This window comes from Triticum aestivum, chromosome 7D (assembly GCF_018294505.1).
Source record: "Triticum aestivum cultivar Chinese Spring chromosome 7D, IWGSC CS RefSeq v2.1, whole genome shotgun sequence".
NCBI lineage: Eukaryota > Viridiplantae > Streptophyta > Magnoliopsida > Poales > Poaceae > Triticum > Triticum aestivum.
This window is the reverse complement of record NC_057814.1, coordinates 114,439,439-114,458,063: the sequence shown is the minus strand read 5'-3', so window position 1 is coordinate 114,458,063 and position 18,625 is coordinate 114,439,439. Positions and strand designations below refer to the sequence as shown.

General features: G+C 55.5%; 3 pseudogenes; all 3 read right to left on the bottom strand.

The window, feature by feature from the left end:
- Positions 1-268: 268 nt before the first annotated feature.
- On the bottom strand, positions 269-407 carry LOC123171711 (uncharacterized; annotated as a pseudogene).
- A 1,008-nt stretch (positions 408-1,415) lies between these two features.
- Positions 1,416-2,094, bottom strand: LOC123170933 (20 kDa chaperonin, chloroplastic-like; annotated as a pseudogene).
- Positions 2,095-3,283: 1,189 nt separating this feature from the next.
- The window catches only part of LOC123170932 (20 kDa chaperonin, chloroplastic-like), a 56,278-nt pseudogene continuing 40,936 nt past the window's right edge, over positions 3,284-18,625 (bottom strand).

Here is an 18,625-nt window from a genome sequence, read left to right as displayed (position 1 = left end):
CAGCGCGGCACGTCAGGAGCAGCTCGTGGGCGGCCTCTGCGGCGACCCTTGTTGCTGTTGTTGTAGGGCCGACCACCGCCGCCGTTGCCGCTGCGTGGAGGAGGGTTGCCATCGCCGCCTGATGGCTTGCCCTTGGTGCGCTGCGGCCCACGATAGCGAGATGAGCTGCCACCGCCGCGTCCACCGCCACTGCGGCCGCGAGCAGCCGCGTTAGCAGAGGATTTGAAACCTCCACCGGACCCCGCCGAGCTGTAAAGGGCGAGATGCTGATCGAAGTTACTCATCTGGGCGTAGAGATCGTCGATGCTGATGGGCTCGGTGCGGGCGTCGTTGGCGGAGACGAGAGGTTGGTACTCCATGTCGAGGCCGGAGGTGATGTAGGAGATCAGCTCATCATCATCGATGGGCTTGCCGGCAGCTGCGAGCTCATCCGCCAGGGACCTCATGTGGGCGAAGTAGGCGGCTACCGACCGCGTCCCCTTCTGCGCCGTGGAGAGCGCGACTCTGATGTTGTTGACGCGCGCCCTGGACTGCGACGAGAACATGTGGGCAAGGGCTGCCCAGAGCTCGTGCGTCGTGGCTATAGATGTGACCTACACGAGGACTTCCTTGGTGAGGTTATTGAGCAAGTATCCAAGTACCTGCTGCCCTTCTCTGAACCAGATCGGATAGAGAGGGTTGGGTGTTTTCTCCTCCTTCCCGTCCTTGTCCTTCGTGATGATGAACTGGGCGGGCTGCGGCATCGTCCCGTCGACGTAGCCGAAGTAACCAGCACCTCTCAGCTGAGGCGTCACCTGGGCATGCCACAGAACATAGTTGGTGCGGTAAGCTTCTCGGCGACCTGCCCCATGGAGGCGATCTGAGCGGAGCTTGAGGAGGACGACATGGCTGGTGGTAGGTTTTGCTAGATGTAGTGGATAGAGGAGGCTCTGATTACCATGTAAACGAGCGGAGAACGTCGTACCTCGTTAGAGGCGACGGTTGCGTGTTATATAGGCAGGGGCATCTCCCTGATAAGCATACAAAGTTGTTGGGATTACATCTTGAGAAACAAGGAAGATCTAGAGAGATAAGAAGTTACAACAAGATGGACTCTATCTATCTAGCCAGGCCAGGTTCGGCCGGTGCGCCCTATGGGCCTATTGCACTATGTTTAACACACACAAGTAATGCCAGAACAATAGGCCATTAGCTAAGCACTAATGTACATACCTAATGTAGAAGTGAGGGGAAATAGGCATCAAACTTCCTTTGTAAACATATTCGGTAAATGTTCTTAACACGGACAAGTGGTTTGCTCATACAATTCTATAACCATCCGGAATAGCATCAAGTGATTACCACAGAGCAATCTCAACCCTCATGCTCGCCTCCATTATGAACTCAAAACTTAAACAAAGTAACAAACCGCACACTTAAGAAAGCTCAGCCATCACATCTGACACTCTCAACACAATGTAGTTTGCGGTGCCCTTGAACTCGTCGCCGGCGTACGTGGAGTACATCACAGTACTGCCTGGTAACACAGAAAATGGCTTCCTCTTGCCTTCATTGTCGAGTGAGCCCGGACCAAAAGCTACGACCTGCATTAAGAGGTGAACTGGTTAAACACCTACTAGTTTGGCGCAGATTCTAAGCAATGGTAACAACTTTCTGTTCCAATAGATGTCTTCTCCTTGGTTATCTTGGTGACCAGCTGCAGTCTTATCTGAAGTCTCGGCAACCTAGCAAAAATGCAGGAGAGATAAGGTCTGTTAATTGTTATGAACATACAACTAGTACAAGATCGACCAGAAATTCCTTCAATATAAGCTACAGATTAGTGACATCACAATCCATAAAAATACCTTGATGAGAACCCGGTCATTGAAAGGATTCATGTCTTTGACACCATCAGATTCAAGAATACATATATGTGTTTGGTTGGTCAGTTTGTAAGACAAATTACCTCAAATTCTGTTTGGATTGACAGGAACGTAATGGGATACGCTTAGAAAATTGATTACGCTCAGTGCCCGGTGTAAAGGGAAAGCGACATCTTCATCCGTAAGCGCTTTTCCCCCCATAACGGCTCTCCTTCGCGTTCCTGTCCATCTCGAGGCTACAACACAACCACCTCCCTGATCCCCATCTCACCCAAGGTGCCGGTTACACCTTGAGCAAACAGACGGAAAGATTTCATCAGTCCACACGTTTGGAGTTTTGCTGGATTAACTGAATCTTCACCCGCAAAAAAAACTGAATTAGTTGACGTTACATTACCGAAATGCTACTTTCGAAAGCATTTTGGAGCACTGATTTTCTCTTTTTTTCCACGCCTTTCATGAATGTGATCTCATGACGAAAATTTGCAAACACTTACAACATTTGTCAAAGTTTACCACAAAAAAATCAAAATGTTTTGGTTTTTTTTGTATTTTTTCGATTTTACTGTTCATCCAAGCTCATTTGAGCTCGGGCGCAAAAGGGTACTTTCGAGTAAATTCATCATTTTGTTTAAAAGATTTATAAAGCTCACAGTGGCTGACCAACCAGAGGACCTAGTTCATAACCAAAGGATTGTTAGCCATTGACCTACCAGAGGCATGATGACTTCACGCCACTACCGCACAACTCTTTATAAGGAACAAGTCTGCCACACAACTCTTTTATAAGGTGCAAGGCATCTCTGTTCTCCATAGGGATTTGAATCACATCTAGTGTATCATTTGTCACTTCTCTATTCACTAGGGATTTGAATTTGATAGTACAGGCATAGAAGGCACCAGGAATTATCTATGAATAGCTAGAATTACAACATGCACTCTTTGGTGACAAGGTCACGGGGCCTCCACATCTTACTCACCTAAGGCGCATCATCCTCTTACTCCGCTGCTTTAAAAGGTCCTCATCCTCTGACGAAAGGTCACAGATTGCCTCATCTCTCCACTAAACATCAGTTGCTCATGACCCCTCTGTCCTATACAGCAAATTCTCCTGTCTTCCTGGGCAACCAGCATACTAGGTTTGGTTCACGTAGGGAAATAAAGTTGCATAGTTGTTAGATGGTTCGAAGAAGCAACACTGAAGAATGAGCAATCATTCTGATAAGCAAGATCCTCCAGGTTTGCTTAATGTTTAGCCCACTCACAGGAAGATAGGTGTGTAGGAACATTTCACATAGATAGTGCCACAACAATAGGCAATCAGCCAAGCACTAATGTACATACATAATGCAGAAGTAGGGGGAAACCCACATCAAGCTCCCTTTGTAAACAAATTCGGTAATTGTTTGCTCATACAATTCTATAATCATCTGAAATAGCATCAAGTGGTTATCACATAGCAATCTTACCACTCATGCTAGCCTCTATCGTGAACTCAAAACTGAAACAAAGCAGTAAACCACACACTTAAGAGAGGTCAGCCATCACATCTGACACTCTCAACACAATGTAGTTTGTGCCATCAGCTCCCTTGAACTCGCCGCCTGCGTACTTAGAGTACGGCACGATGCTGCCTGGTGACACCGACAATGGCTACCTCTTGCCTTCCTCGTCGAGGGAGCCTGGACCAACAGCTACAACCTGCATTTAGAGGTGAATTGATTAAACACATGCTAGTTCAGCATGGATTTCTACGTAATGATAATTAACCTACTGTTCCAATGGATGGCCTCTCCTTGGTTGTCTGGGTGAGGATAAGATCAGCTTCAGTCTTATCTGAAGCCTCGGCAACCTAGCACAAATGCCGGACAGATACGCACTGTTAACCGTTATGCACATTCAACCAGTACAAGATCGACTAGAAATTCCTTAAATATACACTACTGACTAGTGACATGACATTCAATATAAATACCTTGATGAGAACGCGATCATTCAGAGGCTTCATGTCTTTGACATCATAAGATTCAAGAATACATATATTTGATGTCATCCTCTTTCATTATGGGATGCTTGGAATTGTTGTATTCAACCTCAGTCCCAACATACTGAAGGAAATATGCCCTAGAGGCAATAATAAAGTTATTATTTATTTCCTTATTTTATGATAACTGTTTATTATTCATGCTAGAATTGTATTAACCGGAAACATAACACATGTGTGAATACATAGACAAATAGAGTGTCACTAGTATGCCTCTACTTGACTAGCTTGTTGATCAAAGATGGTTAAGTTTCCAAACCATAGACATGAGTTGTCATTTGATAAACGGGATCACATCATTAGGAGAATGATGTGACTGACTTGACCCATTCCGTTAGCTTAGCACTTGATCGTTTTAGTTTACTACTATTGCTTTCTCCATGACTTATACATGTTCCTATGACTATGAGATTATGCAACTCCCGATTACCGGAGGAACACTTTGTGTGCTACCAAACGTCACAACGTAACTGGGTGATTATAAAGGTGCTCTAGAGGTGTCTCCGATGGTACTTGTTGAGTTGGCATAGTTCGAGACTAGGATTTGTCACTCCGATTGTCGGAGAGGTATCTCTGGGCCCTCTCGGTAATGCACATCACTATAAGCCTTGCAAGCAATGCGACTAATGAGTTAGTTGCGGGATGATGCATTACGGAACGAGTAAAGAGACTTGCCGGTAATGAGATTGAGCTAGGTATTGAGATACCGACGATCGAATCTCGGCCAAGTAACATACCGATGACAAAGGGAACAACGTATGTAGTTATGCGGTTTGACCGATAAAGATCTTCGTAGAATATGTAGGGACCAATATGAGCATCCAGGTGCTATTGATTGTTGACCGGAGATGTGTCTCGGTCATGTCTACATAGTTCTCGAACCCTTAGGGTCCGCACGCTTAACGTTCGGTGACGATCGGTATTATGAGTTTATGTGTTTTGATGTACCGCAGGTAGTTCGAAGTCCCGGATATGATCAAGGACATGACGAGGAGTCTCGAAATGGTCGAGACATAAAGATCGATATATTGGACGACTATATTTGGACATCGGAATGGTTCCGGGTGAAATCGGGATTTTACCGGAGTACCGGGAGGTTACCAGAACCCCCCGGTAAGTGTATGGGCCTTATTGGGCCATAGTGGAGAGAGAGAGAGAGGAGACCAGGGCAGGCCGCGCGCCCCCTCTCCCTCTGGTCCGAATTGGACTTGGAGGGGTATCGTGGTGGGCGCACGGCAGATGCCAAGGGATGGCTAAAGAGAGGAGGAGGCTCGAGGGCGCTGGTGGGCTCCGGAGGCGAGGTTGGCATGAGCGGGCGCGGGACGCCAGACATACCCAGGTTTGGGGCTCTCCGGAGAGATATACCCCTAGTCTTGCCGAGTATAGTTGGATGATCGATAGTACAATGTTGCTCCTGGAGCTGTATGGAGGAGGAAGGAAGCTGGCCAAGGCTTGGGCTGCTCCTTCTCTCCGGTGTTGCTGTTTTGTGGCTAGTCCTCTCGCTCGCCCCTCAATGATCGTGGGCTCCCGGGGGTTTTATAGTCCAACCCCCCGGGGGTACAATGGTAATGTTATAAGTCGGTGGGTCCGTGTTGTCGGTGTCCGTGGACCCGGGCTGGGTCCCTCTGAGGGCTTGTGGTTCGCCGGGTTCCCCTAGGTGCGGGCCCCGCAAGCCTAGGGGGACTGTGCGCCGTCTTGTCGGTCGTCAGGGCGTGGCCGAGTTGAGTCGCGTACAGTGCTCTCCGTCAGGTTGCTGCTTGCTGTCGTCAGCGGCGAGGGCGGGGGCACTGTTGCCTCGCCGGCCCTGGTTAGCGGGTAGGTGAGGGGCGCTGTTGCCACGTTCCTGCTGACCAGAGGCATGGGCGGGGCACTGTTGCCTCGGTCATCGTTGATTGAAGTCTCGTCCCCATCATACGGCCTGGATGGGACGGGAGTTGTCCCGCGCCTGGATTGCATAGCACGCCATGGGTGGCGCTGGCTTGTTGAGGAGGCTTTGGCCGTGCCGGGTTCGGCTGTCTTGCGCCAGTTGTTGAGGCCGAGTCGACGTGTCTTGCTGGGTAGGCTAGTCTGGCCGGCTTGCGGGGCTTGGCCGGGTCGAGCGACCTGGCCAAGCGCGTGCCGGTATAGAGGGGCGGTGCCAGCCCCGTTGTTTTTGAAGAGGATCCGGGTTCCGTTGCCTGCCCGGGGTCCATCCCCCAGACAGTAGTCCCTGAAGCTGTGAAGGTCTGCCGTCTTCGGATGAGTGGGCCTTCGCAGTTTCCCCCTTAAGCAACGTGGATTCTGCGAGCGCCGGGTCCGGCAACACCCACTTTGTGATGGTTTTCTCGGAAACCGGATCGCGGCATCTCGGCCGTGGCGGGGATCGAGAAGTCCGCCGAATCTTGGGGCAATCCCTCGGGCTTTGCGCGGGCGCCACGTGGTGCCCGGAAGTCGGAGGGGCCTGACAGGCCACGCGCGTGATGGGACCGGGCGACGGGCTGGGGCCCACCGCCGCGCGCCCTCGGCCCAAGCGCGCGGATTTATTGCGGCGTCCGGGAGCCGGTTGCTCTTCCCCGGGCAGTTACTGCGCGTGTACGTGCGCACTTATTGCGGGGTAGTGGAACGGGCGCATGCAGATGATCCCACTTCCCCACTTCCCCTCGTTCAAACCGAGGGTTATAAATCGGGGGGCAGGGGGGCGGCGGACATTATTCTCGCTCGCGCCCTCCTGTCCCTTTGCTCTCGCTCCGCTCTTTGCAACTGACGCACTGCGGCGCCCGCTGCTCCGAGCAGAACTCCTTCGCCGTCCATCTTCCTTCTTCTTCCTTCGATCATGTCGCTGCCATCGGGCTCCTGGATGGGTTCGAATGTCACCTCCGAGGACATCACCCAACTCCGGGCGACGCGGCGTCTGCCGCGGGAGACGGACGACGGCGTCCGCCTGCCGCGCGGGTATGTCTCGTGTTTTTCTTCATGTGTCTTGAATTGCTGACCACGGCACGGAACGGTCGGTGCTGACGCCAGTTGTCGGTGTAGTGGCGTTGGGCAGGGGAGGCGGCGACGCGGGCGGAGCCGGGTCCCCGCATGGGGCGGCGCCGAGCCACTCGCATGGGAAAGATAGCGTCGCGCCGCGACCCCGGGCCCCGAAGCGCACGGCGGACCCGGCGGGGGCCGGCCAAGAGGAAGCGCGGTGGCGGGCACGGGAGGCCAACCCCGGTCCCGGTCTTGGCAGGGTAAGCTTCATCTCTCGTTTGCGCTCAGTTTTTTTTCTTGAGCTAATCTTGTTTCTCTTCTGCTCATTCTCTCTTCTTCTCCAGGTCGCCAATCGCGCTGGCGAGGGCGGCGGCGGAAGCCGCGACCGCCGAAGGGGCCGCGTTCCGCAAGAGCCGGTCCGACCTCGCCGACCAGGCCGACGTGGAGGGACGGGCCAACTCGGACCTCGGCCTGGATCCGAACGACGCCGAAGCCTTGGCCTGGCGGGACAGGAACCGGGCCGAGCCGAAGCTGGAGGCGGCGTCGGCCCGTGCTTGGACCGACGCGGCGGCGGCATGGGCGCAAGCTGGCGCAAAGCCGGCCTGGCGCGAGATGCCGGAGGGTACGATGGTGGCGGCGACGGTTTTTGAGCCGTCGTCGGTGAGGGAGCGCGGCCGTGGAGACCGGGCTGAGGTGGTGATCCCCGACCGGGAGGTCGTGGAGGTAGAGGATGACACCCCGCCGCGGGCCGACGTGGTCGAGCAAGCGGGGACTGATGGTGGTGGAGGCGGCGTCGTTTTGGAAGAGACGTTGCGGGCAGCGGTGTCGGAGGCGCCGCCGATTTTGGAGGAGGCACCGCGGGCGGCGGTGCCGGAGGCCACCCCGGCAGCTGGGCCGGAGACGGCGACGCAGGGCGTCCCGGCGTCCGGGTCAGAGACGGCGACGCAGGGTGTCCTGGCGTTCAGGTCGTCGTTGGCGCTGGGAGGGGCGTCGGAGGAGGTGCTAGCCGCGTCGCGAGCGGCCAGCGGGGAGTACGCCTTGGTGCCCCGGCAGGGAGGGCGCCGAGCTGCCGTGCCACAGCCGGCGCGGATAGGGGGCGCCGTTGTCTTCGGGCCTCAGACCCAGGAGGAGGCGGCGCTGGACGCCGTCAGTCGCCGCCTGCGAGGCCGGACAGAAGAGCTCGAGGCCTTCGCCCAGGCCGAGGTGGAGCGGACGCGTGACCTGGAGCGCGCCGTTCTGGTAAGTCTTCTTGTAATTTTTTTCTTTGTGGGGCCGCGCCAGCGCACCCACTGGGTGTAGCCCCCAAGGTTCGAGCCAACTACGTAGTAGTTGGGTCGAATCTTTAGAGTGTTGGCCTTGTTCTGATTTCTGCTTTCTTCAGCATCTCGACGCCTTCCGGGTCGCCGCCTACAATCGTCTCCTGGGCAAGCACCGGGAGCTCATGGAGCAGCTTGCCGCCAAGGAGGAGGAGCTCCGCGTCGCCGCAGGTATTCTTGTGCTCTTTTCTAGTGGGGGCGCTCTAGCGCACCCACTGGGTGTAGCCCCCGAGATTTGGGCCAACTGTGTAACAGTTGGGCCAAATCTTAAGTCTTGCTTTTTTTCTTTTGCTGACTCCTTCTTTTTCGCAGCCGAGGTGCTGTCCTGGCGGACTCGTCTGCTCCGGGCCGGTCATCACTACGATCGGCTCGTTGCCAACACCGACCGTCTTGGTGTCGAGGCGGCGCAGGCGAGGGCCGAGGCGGCCGCGGTTCGGCGGTCTCTCGATGAGGCCAACCGGCTGCATGTGCAGCTGGTGGGTCACAAGAGCTGCCTCGAGGCCGAGGTGGAGCTCCTTAAGGCGCAAGCCGCCAAGGTGGCAGAGGCGCAGCAGGCCCTGGTGGAGGCGGACCAGCAGCGCGGCCAGCTGGCCGACGACAAGGGCCGGCTCCAGGCCGAGGTGGATCGCCTGCGGGGGCAGGTCACCACGGCTGAGGGGGCCGTGAGGACGAGGCCCGTCGCCGCGAGGCGGCCGAGAAGGCGGCCGAAGACAAGGACGCCGAGTTGAAGGCGGCCCTTGCCAAGGCAGCCGATCTGGAGAAGGCACTCGAGGAGCGCGACCGCGCCATCGAGCGGGAGCGGCATGGTACGTTGCTTGAGGCGCAGCACCTGGAAGAGTCCTTCTCCAGTAAGTGCTTTTTCTTATCGTTTGCCGGGTTGGGATCCGGCCTTTCTTCCTTGTTGTTCTTCTTCTAACTCGCTTCTTCCTTTGCGGCAGGGGCCTTCCCAGAGATGCAGCGGCTGGCGGAGGAAGCCCTCTGCTATCAGCGCGACCCGACCGGCGTCGTTGGGTCCGGGACGGACCCGCGGGTGGCCTGTACCTTCCCGGAGATCATCGCCGCCGCTGAGGCCTGCCTGCAGGTCCTGGGAACGCAGTTAGGGCGGCTGTCCCAGGCCGGCACCGCAATGATGGTGGCCCTATGGCCGGACTCCGTCCAACCGAGCAGCTTCTCACGCCTGGCGCGTTGGTTGGAGATGGGGCCGGACTGGCTTGGCGATTGACGCGTCTCCGCCACTCGTGCCGGTGCTGAGATGGCGCTCCGGTTCGCGCTATCCTGGCATCCGGACCTGCAGCTGGACGCGTTGATGGGCCAGCGGGCCGGTTCGGAGCAGCTCTTGCAGGAGCAAGCCGACCGGATTGCCTCCCGGGCCAGCTACATCGCCGAGTTCGCCTTCCACGATGAGTTCCATCCGAAGCGGGCGGAAGACGGCAGGGCCGTGGGCGGCGACGACTACGGCTTGCTCCTCCACGATCCGGAGGGGAGCTCGGAGGAGACGGGCGTCTACCGCGACGTGGGTGCTGAGGAGGACACCGGCACCTCGCTGGACCCGGAGGCCGCCAGGGAAGAGCCGTCGATGTCGCGACGCGGCGCTGGAGATGCCTGAGACACTTTGTGTAAAATCTGTTAAATAGCAGGTCCAACCACCCACTGGGGGTTTTAGGGTGTAATGAACTCGGGCCGTGGGCCTTTTCTTAAATACTTGTGTAGATGTCGTGGGTGCTTTTGCTTTTTGCCTTCCGTTTTTTGGACCGATTTCATGCGCTTTTCCTTTCTCAAACCTCCCCCCCGCGAGTCAGACGGCCGAGGCTCCGGTCCGTGACAAGGAGTTCGGTTCTTTGAGAGGAGCGCGCAGGACTTGGGTCCCTCGAAACATTGAGCGCGAGCGAAACACCCACTGGGCCGGCTGGCGGCAATCCGGCGAAGCCGGTTGGTGAGCAGCCGGTCGTGCGGCTGTTCATTTGATGAATGGTGGGCCGGGTTGATCGACCCGGCAGCCTTTGACTTAGTGTATGAAGCGTAAAGGAGCTTTGGCCCGTTGTGCTTGCCAGCCGACAGCCAAAGCTGGAGCTGTGGCTTTAGGGCAAAGTGGGGGACCGCAGCATCCTAACTTTATCAGGAATCACCAAGTAAGGCGGTGGGGTGGCGACCGAGCCGGCCAGCCCCCGAGCCCCCGGGTCGAGCGAGTCGGACCGGTGGCCGGGTTCAGTGGTATAGTGATGCAAGAAAATAGGGACACAATAAATTGGTCGACGAAAAGCAGCCCCTGAGTCTCGTTCGGGGACCCCATAGTTTCATGCGTTTACAAGAGGCGATGATACATACGCTCGTGCGGCTAACTGTAAAACGGGCGGAGGAGTTCCGCGTTCCACGGCCGGGTCGTTTCTTCACCGGCGGTGTCCTTCTTGCGCTTCCTTGACTTGCGTGCATCGATGAGGTAGTAGGCGTTGCGGTCGCGCAAGGCCCTGCTCACGATGAACGGGCCCTCCCATGGAGGGGACAACTTGTGCTGGCCTGCCTGCTCTTGGACGAGTCGGAGGACGAGGTCGCCCTCGCGGAACACGAGGGGATGGATCTTCTTGCTGTGGTAGTGCCTCATGCCTTGCTGGTAGATGGCCGAGCGACTGAGCGCCAGGAGGCGTGCTTGTTCGAGCAGGTCGACGTCATCTTCGTGGGCTTCTCTGGCTTTGGCTTCGGTGTACATCGCGACGCGCGGCGAGTCAAACTCGACGTCGGTCGGGATGACGGCTTCGGCTCCGTAGACAAGGAAGAACGGGGTGAACCCGGTCGACCGATTCGGCGTGGTGCGTAGACTCCATAGAACGGCTGGCAACTCATAAAGCCAGCTGCCGGGTGAGCGGATGAGCGGCTCGACGAGTCGCGGCTTGACGCCGGACAGGATGAGTCCATTACCCCGCTCGACCTGCCCGTTGGACTGCGGATGCGCAACGGAGGCCAGGTCGAGGCGGATACCGGAGACGGAGCAGTATTGCTCGAGCGCGCCCTTGGCGAAGTTGGTGCCGTTGTCAGTGATGATGCTGTTCGGCATGCCGTAGCGCACCGCTATGTCCTTGATGAACCGGACGGCTGTTGGCCCGTCCAGTTTCTTGATTGGTCTTGCCTCGATCCACTTGGTGAATTTGTCCACTGCCACCAGCAAGTGCGTCATGCCGCCTCGAGCGGTTTTTGAAGGGTCCCACCATGTCGAGTCCCCAGACCGCGAAGGGCCAGGCGATCGGTATGGTGCGGAGTGCTGACGCCGGCTGGTGGCTGCGTTTGCTGAAGCGCTGGCATCCCTCACACTTGAGGACGAGCGACTCGGCATCTTGGAGGGCCGTGGCCAGTGGAAACCATGGCGGAACGCCTTGGCCACCAGGGATCGTGATGCGGCGTGGTGCCCACACTCGCCCTGATGTATGTCGAGGAGGATGTCGATGCCCCATTCCTGCTCGACGCAGCGCTGGAACACGCCGGTGGAGCTGCGCTTGACGAGCTCGTTGTTGATGATGCTGTAGGGGGATGCCCGGCGCTGCACTTGCCGAGCTTCGGTCTCGTCCATGGGGAGAACCCCGTTCTCCAAAAATTCTGATATTGGGAGGGCCCAAGATGGAGCCGCAACCACGGCGAAGACGGCCACCAGGGTGGGTTCCGAGTCGGCAGCCCCCGAGCCGGGTTGAACAGCCCCCGGGTCGGGGATGGCGACGGCCGGGTCCGGGATGATGGTGGCCGGGTCGAGCTGAGCAGCCCCCGGGCCGGGTTGAGGTGCGGCCGGGTCGTCTGGAACGTGGATGGACTCGGAGTCCGGCGATGGCTTGACGGACGGCTTGCGCAGGTGCTTGAGGGAGACGTCGGACGGGATGGCTTGTCGTGACGAGGCGATCTTGGCGAGCGTGTCGGCTGCTTCGTTCTCCGCGCGCGGGACGTGGAGGGAACTCGCAACCCTCGAAGGATCCGGACAGCTTCTGGACGAGGAAGCGGTAGCTTGCCATGTTGGAGTCGCGGGCGTCCCATTCGCCGGAGCATTGCTGCACCACCAGGTCCGAGTCGCCGTAGCACAGGATGCGCCGGATGTCGAGTTCCTTGGCAAGACGGAGGCCGTGCACAAGGGCTTCATACTCGGCGATGTTGTTGGAGGCGGTGAAGTGGATCTGGAGCGCGTAGCGGAGCCGGTCGCCCTTCGGGGACGACAGTACGATGCCGGCCCCCAAGCCGAGTCGCATCTTGGACCCGTCGAAGTGCATGCGCCAATGCGTCGAGTCGGGAGGCGGCGACAAGTACTGGGTCTCGGCCCAGTCGACGAGGAAGTCGGCCAGGGCTTGAGACTTGATCACGGTGCGGGGCTCGTAGAGGATGGTGTGGCCAGCTAGCTGGATCGCCCACTTGGCAACCCAGCCAGAGGCATCCCGGCACCCGATGATTTCTCCGATAGGCGCCGTGCTGACCACGGTGACGACGTGCTCTTGGAAATACTGCTTCAGCCTCTTGGCGGTGAAGTACACGCTGTAACACATCTTCTGGATGTGTGGGTAGTTCTGCTTGGAGAGGGAGAGCACCTCGCTCAGGTAGTAGACTGGGCGCTGGACGGCTTGGATCTTGCCCTTCTCTGGTCGCTCGACCACCAGCACCGTGCTGACCGCCCGCGAGGTCGCGGCTATGTAGAGCAACAACGGCTCCTTGTCGGTCGGCGCTGCCAGGACTGGTGCGGTGGAGAGCATGCGCTTGAGGTCTTGGAAGGCCTCGTCTGCCTTGCCGTTTCATTCGAACGGGCTCGTCTTCTTCATCAGCTGGTACAGGGGTAGCACCCTCTTGCCCAGCCGGCTTAGAAACCGGCTGACCGAGGCCAAGCATCCGGTGAACTTCTGGACATCGCGCAGCCGAGCCGGCTTGTGCATGTGCTCGATGGCCTTGATCTTCTCCGGGTTCGCCTCAATGCCGCGTTCCAAGATGAGGAGGCCGAGTAGCTTTCCGGCCGAGACGCCGAAGACGCATTTTTCCGGGTTAAGCTTGACCTTGTATTCGCGGAGGTTGGCGAAGGTTTCCTTCAAATCGTCGAGGAGCGTGAGGTGCTGCTTGGTCTTCACCACGATGTCGTCCACATATACATGGATATTGCGGCCGAGTTGCTGCAGCAGGCATTTCTGCATGTAGCGCTGGAAGGTGGCGCCGGCGTTCTTCAAGCCGAACGACATGGTGATGTAGCAATACTCCCCAAAGGGCATGATGAAGGACGTCTTCAGGGCGTCGGCCGGGTCCAGCTTGATCTGGTGGTAGCCGGAGTAAGTGTCCAGGAAGGACAGGAGCTCACACCCGGCGGTCGAGTCGAGGACTTGGTTGATCCGCGGGAGGGCGAACGGATCCTTGGGACAGGCCTTGTTAAGGCTGGTGTAGTCGATACACATGCGCCAGGTCTCGTTCTTCTTCAGGACGAGGACTGGATTGGCCAGCCACTCGGGGTGAAACACTTCCATTATGAAGCCGGCCGCCAAAAGCTTGGCGACCTCTTCACCAATGGTTCTTCTCTTCTCTTTGGAAAATCGTCGTAGGGGTTGACGGACAGGCTTGGCATCCTTGCGGACGTGAAGTTTGTGCTCGGCGTACTTCCTCGGGATACCCGGCATGTCCTTGGGGGTCCATGCAAAGATATCCCGATTCTCACGGAGGAAGTCGACGAGCTCGCCTTCCTATTTGCTATCGAGGCGGGCGCCTATGAAAACGTACTTGCTGCAGCTGGGGTCTTCTGGGTTGAGCTTCACTCTCTTGGTCTCCTTGGAGGGCTTGAAGGCGGCCTCGTCGGCCGGGTCCGGGGTCGGGATCGACGCGGCGGAGGCCTCGCCTGCCAGGGCGACGATCCGGTCGAGCTGGCGCCGCTCCTTGGCAATGACCAGCGACTCGGCCAACTTGGCGCCGTCTCGGGCGCACTCCAGGGACTTGCGGTAATCGCCGGTGACGGTGATGAGGCCCTCGGGACCCGACATCTTCATCTTCAGGTACGCGTAGTGGGGAACCGCCATGAACTTGGCAAGCGCGGGCCGGCCCAGCAACGCGTGATACGCGCTGGACAGGTCCACCACCTCGAACCAGATCGGTTCGCGCCAGAAGTGGCTGCTGTCACCGAACAAGACATCTAGCCGGACCCGACCAATGGGGGAGCAGGAGAGGCCGGGCACGATGCCGTGGAAGATCGTTCGGGTTGGCTCCAGGTACTCGGCCTTGAGGCCGAGCTTAGTCATTGTGTCGCGGTAGAGGATGTTGATCCTGCTGCCGCCGTCGATGAGGACTCGGGAGAGCTTGCATGTGCGCCGCGCGATGATGGTGGGGTTGAGGACGAGGGCGTAACCACCCAGGCTCGGCATGACTGCCGGGTGATCCTCCCGGGTCCAGGTGATCGGGCGATCCGACCAATGCATGAACTCCGGCTTGGCTGGGACGACGGTGTTCACCTCCTGCCGAAGGAGGCGCTCGCTGTGCTTGTCGTCGTCGTGGCTGGTGAAGACGACGTAGGCCGCGCTCTGGTCTGGGTAGGCGTCGTCGCGCATCGTGCCGCCAGCTGGAGGCGGCGGTGGAGGCGGAGGCGGCTGTCCCGCGCCTGGAGCCCGAGCCGGAGGGGGCGGGACGTCGCCCCTCATGATGCGCTTTGTGATGGTGCACTGCCGAAGCGTGTGCGTGGAGGGTCTTGCGCCGCTGTGGTGCTTGCAGGGGGCGTCGAGCATCTGCTCGAAGCTCATGGCGGGTTGCCATGTCGTCTTGCCGGTTTGCCGGCGTTTCGCCGCTGGGTCCGCCGCGGGCTCGGTGGCCGCGACGAGCCGGTTGTCGTGACGCGGCGCCGGCTGGTCGGCCTTGCGCTTGTTGTTCTGGTGATGGTGCTGCCGGCTGCTTTCACCGGCCGGCTTCGGAGGGGGAACCGGCTTCGCTTTGCCGGCTTCATCCAGCGCCACCTGGATCTTCATGGGGGAGTCGGCGTTGGCGTACTTGTCCGCCGTCACCATGAGCGCGGCCATGGTGGCCGGCTCGGAGCGTAAGAGCTTGTGCTTGAGGAGGGTGCCGTCTCGGCACCCGCTGATGAAGTACTGGATCGCGTGGACTTCATGGACGCCCTCGCAGCTATTCCGGAGCTCGGTCCAGCGTGCGAGGTACTTGCGACCGGTCTCCGTAGTGTTGGGGAACGTAGTAATTTCAAAAAATTTCCTACGCACACGCAAGATCATGGTGATGCATAGCAACGAGAGGGGAGAGTGTTGTCCACGTACCCTCGTAGACCAACAGCGGAAGCGTTATCACAACGCGGTTGATGTAGTCGTACGTCTTCACGATCCGACCGATCAAGTACCGAACGTACGGCACCTCCGAGTTCTACACACGTTCAGCTCGATGACGTCCCTCGAACTCCGATCCAGCCGAGTGTTGAGGGAGAGTTTCGTCAGCACGACGGCGTGGTGACGATGATGATGTTCCACCGACGCAGGGCTTCGCCTAAGCTCCGCAACGGTATTATCGAGGTGTAATATGGTGGAGGGGGGCACCGCACACGGCTAAGAGATCTCAAGGATCAATTGTTGTGTCTCTGGGGTGCCCCCTGCCCCCGTATATAAAGGAGCAAGGGGGAGGCAGCCGGCCAAGGGGAGAGGCGCGCCATAGGGGGGAGTCCTACTCCCACCGGGAGTAGGACTCCTCCTTTCCTTGTGGGAGTAGGAGAAGGGAAGGGGGAAGGAGAAAGAAGGAAGGGTGCGCCCCCCTTCCCTAGTCCAATTCGGACCAGACCATGGGGAGGGGTGCGGCCACCTTTTGAGGCCTTTCTCTCCTTTCCCGTATGGCCCATTAAGGCCCAATACGAATTCCCGTAACTCTCCGGTACTCCGAAAAATACCCGAATCACTCGGAACCTTTCCGAAGTCCGAATATAGTCGTCCAATATATCGATCTTTACGTCTCGACCATTTCGAGACTCCTCGTCATATCCCCGATCTCATCCGGGACTCCGAACTCCTTCGGTACATCAAAACTCAATAAAACTGTCATCGTAACGTTAAGCGTGCGGACCCTACGGGTTCGAGAACTATGTAGACATGACCGAGACACGTCTCCGGTCAATAACCAATAGCGGGACCTGGATGCCCATATTGGCTCCCACATATTCTACGAAGATCTTTATCGGTCAGACCGCATAACAACATACGTTGTTCCCTTTGTCACCGGTATGTTACTTGCCCGAGATTTGATCGTCGGTATCTCGATACCTAGTTCAATCTCGTTACCGGCAAGTCTCTTTACTCGTTCCGTAACACATCATCCCGCAACTAACTCATTAGTCACAATGCTTGCAAGGCTTATAGTGATGTGCATTACCGAGTGGGCCCAGAGATACCTCTCCGACAATTGGAGTGACAAATCCTAATCTCGAAATACGCCAACCCAACAAGTACCTTTGGAGACACCTGTAGAGCACCTTTATAATCACCCATTTACGTTGTGACGTTTGGTAGCACACAAAGTGTTCCTCCGGTAAACGGGAGTTGCATAATCTCATAGTCATAGGAACATGTATAAGTCATGAAGAAAGCAATAGCAACATACTAAACGATCGAGTGCTAAGCTAACGGAATGGGTCAAGTCAATCACGTCATTCTCCTAATGAGGTGATCTCGTTAATCAAATGACAACTTATGTCTATGGCTAGGAAACATAACCATCTTTGATTAACGAGCTAGTCAAGTAGAGGCATACTAGTGACACTCTGTTTGTCTATGTATTCACACATGTATTATGTTTCCGGTTAATACAATTCTAGCATGAATAATAAACATTTATCATGATATAAGGAAATAAATAATACTTTATTATTGCCTCTAGGGCATATTTCCTTCAGTCTCCCACTTGCACTAGAGTCAATAATCTAGTTCACATCGCCATGTGATTTAACATCAATAATTCACATCACCATGTGATTAACACCCATAGTTCACATCTCTATGTGACCAACACTCAAAGGGTTTACTAGAGTCAATAATCTAGTTCACATCGCTATGTGATTAACACCCAAAGAGTACTAAGGTGTGATCATGTTTTGATTGTGAGATAATTTTAGTCAACGGGTCTGTCACATTCAGATCCGTAAGTATTTTGCAAATTTCTATGTCTACAATGCTCTGCACGGAGCTACTCTAGCTAATTGCTCCCACTTTCAATATGTATCTAGACCGAGACTTAGAGTCATCTAGATTAGTGTCAAAACTTGCATCGACGTAACCCTTTACGACGAACCTTTTGTCACTTCCATAATCGAGAAACATATCCTTATTCCACTAAGGATAATTTTGACCGCTGTCCAGTGATCTACTCCTAGATCACTATTGTACTCCCTTGCCAAAATCAGTGTAGGGTATACAATAGATCTGGTACACAGCATGGCATACTTTATAGAACCTATGGCCAAGGCATAGGGAATGACTTTCATTCTCTTTCTATCTTCTGCCGTGGTCGGGCTTTGAGTCTTACTCAATTTCACACCTTGTAACACAGGCAAGAACTCTTTCTTTGACTGTTCTATTTTGAACTACTTCAAAATCTTGTTAAGGTATGTACTCATTGAAAAACTTATCAAGCGTCTTGATCTATCTCTATAGATCTTGATGCTCAATATGTAAGCAGCTTCACCGAGGTCTTTCTTTGAAAAACTCCTTTCAAACACTCCTTTATGCTTTGCAGAATAATTCTACATTATTTCCGATCAACAATATGTCATTCACATATACTTATCAGAAATGCTGTAGTGCTCCCACTCACTTTCTTGTAAATACAGGCTTCACCGCAAGTCTGTATAAAACTATATCCTTTGATCAACTTATCAAAGTGTATATTCCAACTCCGAGATGCTTGCACCAGTCCATAGATGGATCGCTGGAGCTTGCATATTTTGTTAGCACCTTTAGGATTGACAAAACCTTCTGGTTGCATCATATACAACTCTTCTTTAATAAATCCATTAAGGAATGCAGTTTTGTTTATCCATTTGCCATATTTCATAAAATGCGGCAATTGCTAACATGATTCGGACAGACTTAAGCATAGATACGAGTGAGAAACTCTCATCGTAGTCAACATCTTGAACTTGTCGAAAACCTTTTTGCGACAATTCTAGCTTTGTAGATAGTGACACTACTATCAGCGTCCGTCTTCCTCTTGAAGATCCATTTATTCTCAATTGCTTGCCGATCATCGGGCAAGTCAACCAAAGTCCACACTTTGTTCTCATACATGGATCTCATCTCAGATTTCATGGCCTCAAGCCATTTTGCGGAATCTGGGCTCACCATCGCTTCTTCATAGTTCGTAGGTTCGTCATGGTCTAGTAACATAACCTCCAGAACAGGATTACCGTACCACTCTGGTGCGGATCTTACTCTGGTTGACCTACAAGGTTTAGTAACAACTTGATCTGAAGTTTCATGATC